The sequence below is a fragment of the Nomascus leucogenys genome, chromosome 18 (genome assembly GCF_006542625.1).
Source record: "Nomascus leucogenys isolate Asia chromosome 18, Asia_NLE_v1, whole genome shotgun sequence".
Taxonomy (NCBI): Eukaryota; Metazoa; Chordata; class Mammalia; order Primates; family Hylobatidae; genus Nomascus; species Nomascus leucogenys.
Genome location: NC_044398.1, coordinates 23,913,522 through 23,919,521, shown reverse-complemented (window position 1 = coordinate 23,919,521; position 6,000 = coordinate 23,913,522).

Sequence of the window (6,000 nt, the reverse complement as noted above, 5' to 3'; positions counted from 1 at the left end):
CCCATTAAAAAGCACTCTCTGTGTATAGCACACAGTGCCTGGCCACAAGATATGAGGAGAAGGAGATATAAGGAGGAGAAGACAAGGGCTCTGCTTTTAAGGAACCTATGATCTAAATGAGAAGTCAAAACCAACATTTTAAGAAAGCAAAGAGCAAGCCCATAATTAGGTGCCAACCATTTCAAGGGGTAAGTTCAGAGAATCAGCGCAATCTCTCTGTGCCTCAGTTTTCTCATCTGTAAAATGAGAATACCAAAACTTACCCTTTAGGGTTGTTATGATGATTAAAATGAGATAGTAGGGAGAAAATATGTCATTATTGTTGTTGTTGTTCAAGCAATCTATGTTCAACATTAGAAATTTATTATTTGTGGCTGGGCGCGGTGGCTCACGCCTGTAATCTCAGCACTTTGGGAGGCTGAGGTGGGGCGGATCACGAGGTCAGGAGATAGAGACCATGCTGGCTAACACAGTGAAACCCCATCTCTACTAAAAATATTAAAAAAATAGCTGGGCGTGGTGGTGGGCGCCTGCAGTCCCAGCTACTCAGGAGGCTGAGGCAGGAGAATGGCGTGAACCCGGGAGGCAGAGCTTGCAGTGAGTCGAGATCGCGCCACTGCACTCCAGCCTGGGCGACAGAGTGAGACTCCATCTCAGAAAAAAAAAAAAAAGAAATTTATTATTTGTGTTTGTTTTTGTTTTTGTTTTTGTTTTTTTTGTTGTTGTTTTTTTTTTGAGACGGAGTCTTGCTCTGTCCCCCAGGCTGGAGTGCAGTGGCACAATCTCGGCTCACTGCAAGCTCCGCCTCCCGTGTTCACGCCATTCTCTTGCCTCAGCCTCCCGAGTAGCTGGGACTACAGGCGCCTGCCACCACGCCCGGCTAATTTTTTGTATTTTTAGTAGAGACGGGGTTTCACCATGTTAGCCAGGATGGTCTCGATCTCCTGACCTCATGATCTGCCCACCTCAGCCTCCCAAAGTGCTGGGATTACAGGCTTGAGCCACCGTGCCCGGCCCTGTTGTTGTTTTTTGAGACGGAGTCTGGCTCTGTTACCAGGCTGGAGTGCAGTGTTGCAGTCTTGGTTCACTGCAACCTCCACCTCCTGGGTTCAAATGATTCTCCTGCCTCAGCCTCCTAAGTAGCTGGGATTACAGGCATGCGCTACCATGCCCTGCTAATTTTTGTATTTTTAGTAGAGACGAGGTTTCATCATGTTGGCCAGGATGGTCTCAATCTCTTGGCCTCGTGACCCTCCCACCTTGGCCTCCCAAAGTGCTGGGATTACAGGCGTAAGCCACTGTGCCCAGCTGCTAATTTTTGTATCTTTAGTAGAGATGGGGTTTCACCATGTTGGCAAGGCTGCTCTCAAACTCCTGATCTCAAGTGCTGGGACCTCAAGTGCCTCCCAAAGTGTCTTCCTGAGGGCAGGGACATCACCTCTTTTGTTCACTACTTTTTTTTTTTTTGAGACAGAGTATTGCTCTGTCACCCAGGCTGGAGTGCACTGGTGTGATCTCTGCTCACTGCAACCTCCACCTCCTGGGTTCAAGCAATTCTCCTGTCTCAGCCGAGTAGCTGAGACTGCAGGCGCATGTCACCACACCTGGTTAATTTTTGTATTTTTAGTAGAGACAGGGTTTCACCATATTGGTCAGGGTGGTCTCGAACTCCTGACCTCAGGTGATCCACCTGCCTCGGCCTCCTAAAGTGCTGGAATTCCAGGCGTGAGCCACCGTGACCAGCCTTGTTCACTACTATATCCCCAGCACTGAGACAATGTCCCATTAATATTTCTTTTTTTTTTTTTTTTTTTTGAGACGAAGTTTTGCTCTTCTTGCCCAAGCTGGAGTGCAATAGCGCAATCTCGACTCACTGCAACCTCCACCTCCCGCATTCAAGCAATTCTCCTACCTCAGCCTCCTGAGTAACTGGGATTACAGGCATGTGCTACCATGCCCGGCTAATTTTGTATTTTTAGTAGAGACAGGTTTTCTCCGTGTTGGTCAGGCTGGTCTTGAACTCCCGACCTCAGGTAATCCACCCACCTTGGCCTCTCAAAGTGCTGGGATTACAGGCATGAGCCACTGCGCTTGGCCAATATTTCTTAGAAAGAAAGAAAAAGAGATGAAGGAAGGAAGGAAGGAAGGGAAGTGAAGGAAAGGAAGAAAGGGAAGGAAAGGAAGGAAAGGAAGGGAGGGAGGGAGGGAGGAAAGAAAAAAAGGTAGAGAAAGAAAGAGAAAGAGAAAGAAAGAGAAAAAGAAAGAAAGAAGAAAACGAATAAAATGGGTCAGCAAAGTTAGAAGGAGGGCTACTGCAGAAACTCGGGAGGCTGAGGAAGGCCTAGTCCAGGATGGTGGGAGGGAAATAAAAAAGAAGAGATGGACACAAGGACATGTAAAAGGAAAAATATATAGGTGTCAGTTCCTAATGATATACAGGATGATGATGATAACAAGTATCATTTATTTAGCATCAGGCATCGAGCCATTCACCTACAAATACTATCATTAAATTATTGTAACAACCCTACAGTAAAAGTTACAACATCTTTATTTTACCAATGAGGAACATGAAGCTCAGGGAGCTTAGTTACCTTGCCCAGGTCGCACAAGTATTAATAGTAAGCAGCAGTCCCAGAATTCAAACCCAGCTCTGCCCCCTAAGCGAGATAAGGGATGAGTCAAGATTGACTCCAAGATTCTGAACCTAGGTCATCGGCAGACTAGTCATGTCACTGTCAGAGCCAAGGGATCCTGAGAAGAAAACCGGTCAAGGGTGGCAAGGGGTATAGTTCTAATGGCTAATATTTATTGAGCCCTGACTATTCCAGGCACTGTTTTGCCCTTCACTTATACTGATAATTTATTCCTCATAAAATCCTATCAATAGATAGGAGGAATAAGTTCAAGAGATCTATCAGGAGTTATAGCACAGTGATTGGCCGGGTGCAGTGTCCTGTAATCCCAGCACTTTGGGAGCCTGGGGTGGGTGGATCACTTGAGGTCAGGAGTTTGAGACCAGCCTAGCCAACATGGTAAAACCCTGTCTCCGCTAAAATTACAATAAATAAATAAATTAATAAATTAATTAATTGAGTCTGCTGGTATGTACCTGTAATACCAACTTGAACATGGGAGGCAGAGGTTGCAGTGAGCCAAGATCATGCCGCTGCACCCCAGCCTGGGCGACAGAGTGAGACCTTGTCTCAAAAAAAAAAAATAAGTTAGCATGGTGACTATAGTTAATAACAACATACTGTATCCTTGAAAATAACTAAGAAAGTTGATTCTAAAATGTTCTCAATACAAAAAACAGTAGTGAGGTAATGCATACGTTAATCAGCTGGATTTAGCCATTCCATAATGTATACATATTTCAAAACAACATGTTGTATATGATAAATATATACATTTTTTTGCCAGTGAAAATAAATAAGATGCTAATTTAAAGAAAAAGTCTATGAAGTGAGTACTATTATTATTCCTATTTTGCCAGTAAGAAAATTGAGGCACAGACAAGTCATAAAACACAGGCCAGGCACAGTGGTTCACGCCTGTAATCCCAGCACTTTGGGAGGCCAAGGCGGACAGATCACTGAGGTCAGGAGTTTGAGACCAGCCTGGGCAACATGGTGAAACCCTGTCTCTACAACAAAAAGAAAATAGCTGGGTATGGTGGCATACACCTGTAGAACCAGTTACTCAGGAGGCTGAGGTAGGTGGATAGATTGAGCTTGGGAAGTCTAGGCTGCAGTGAGCTGTGATTGCACCACTACACTCCAGCCTGGGCAACAGAACGAGACCATGTCTCAAAAACAAAAAACAAAATAAATGCTCACAGGCTCCCATGGCTAGTGTGTTCTTAACCACCATGTTATCCAGCCTCTCAATGTGGTTAATTTGGATGGGGATCATGTTGAATTTGGGTAGATGGTGGGACATTCAAGTGGGAATGTCTGGAAGGGGATCATCTGTAGCTCAGGTCTGGGACCTAGCAGCCTCTGGACCTTGCCTCCTGGAGTCCAGAGAGTTGGACATGGGTCTTTCCTTTTTTTTTTTTTTTTTTGAGATAAAGTCTTGCTCTGTCACCCAGGCTAAAGGGCACTGGCACGATCTCGGCCCATTGCAACCTCCGACTTCCAGTTTCAAGTGATTCTCCTGTCTCAGCCTCCCAAGTAGCTGGGATTACAGGCATGCACCCGCACACCTGGCTAATTTTTGTATTTTTAGTACAGACAGGGTTTCGCCATATTGGCGAGGCTGGTCTCAAATTCCTGACCTCTCAGGTGATCCTCTTGCCTGGGCCTCCCAAAGTGATGGGATTACAGGCGTGAGCCACCATGCCTGGCCTGACATGGGTCCTTTCTGAGGCACGTCCCTGCCTGGTCTGTTAGCCCACCCACAGCCAGGCATGATTTCCACATGGCTGGTCCCAGCTTTATGGCCTGTTTCTCCCCTCTTCACCCCCTCCCCTCCATTTCTCCTGACCACCCCATGTCCCAAACACCTGCCAAGCCCTCAGCACCTCAACACTGTGTTTTCCACTGGCATTGCCACCTCAACTCCACCTCTATCCACCAACATCCTTTCTCTCCTTCCTCTCTGTTAAGTCACTTCTGATGGTTCCAACTGATTCCATTACTCCCATTTACATCATACTTTGCTTTTACTTTCCAAGAATTTATTGAATACCTACTACAGCTGAGGCACTTTGGATCCTGGGGATGCCAGGATGAACATAAACAGGAATAGACCCTACCCTCATTAGGCCTGTAGTCATAGAAACACCTGTATACACTTGGGATGAGTGCTTTGAAGAAGTGGCAGGTGGTAGTTTTGGGGCTGTCAAGACACAAATTTGATCTGGTCAAGAGGCCAGGGAAAATTACCCTGAGAAAATGCTGCTTGGGCAGAGAACTGGAGGACAGACAGGCAAAGTGGGGAGGGAAGAGTGAGTCAGGCGGCCACTTGTGCAAAGACCCAGAGGCTGCCTGTGGTATTAATCTTGGGGCTTGTATCCTTGTTTTATTATCATGTTTATCTTCTTGTCCCCAGTGAGTAAAGCTCTTTAAGTCAGGGCCTATTTCTGGCCTCTTGCTGTCTGCTGCAGGGGTTAAGACTAAAGCTTGCCCAGGGCAGGAGACGGTTGCTTGAATGGACTAACGGGACACTGTCTGTTTCTGCAGAGACCCCCAGTGCATCACCTCCAGAGTCCCTGGAGTGCAGACAGGTCATCCTGTGGCCATCTCTACCACCCTTCTTTGTGGTGGCCGGGGCCAAGGAACAGCATCACTTCTAGCTCCAGACCCAGATTTATGTCTGTCCTTGATAAAGGTGTCCTCTTGCACTGAGCTGGGATTTCACGTCTCCTTTGTTTGTGAGCATGGAGGTAGCCTGCCCTTGTGGGCTCCCTGCAAGTTATAGAGTTTGGGGCCACAGAAGGAACATCAGGGTGGTTGTACCAGGATATGGGGTTTATTAGGGCCTCTGGGCCCTATTCTCCTCCTGCTGCCCTCTGGCCCACTCTGGCCACACCAGTCTTCTTTCCACCCCTCAAATACGCCATGACTTTTTTTTTTTTTTTTTTTTTTTTTGAGACAGGGTCTCAGTTTGTTGTCCAGGCTGGAGTGCAGTGGCATGATCACGGCTCACTGCATCCTCTGCCTCCCAGGCTTAAGTGATCCTCAGGCCTCAGCCTCCCGAGTAGCTGGGACCATGACCATTTTTTATCTCAGGACTTTGTCACTGCCCCTTCCACTAGGAATGCTCTTGTTTGGATCTTCAAACAACTACCTCCTTATCATCATTTCTAAATGTTATTCCTAAATGTCTCCCTTAAAAGTTGCGTTCAGAGAGCACCCAGGTCTGAGCACCTCAGTTAAAGGCGCCCTCTATGTTCCCTACCCCGTCACTCTCTATCCCCATTACTTGATTTTACTTTCTCTGTAGTAGGACCTAACTCCAGTCCAAAATGACCTCTTTCCAGTTACACTGCCTGCT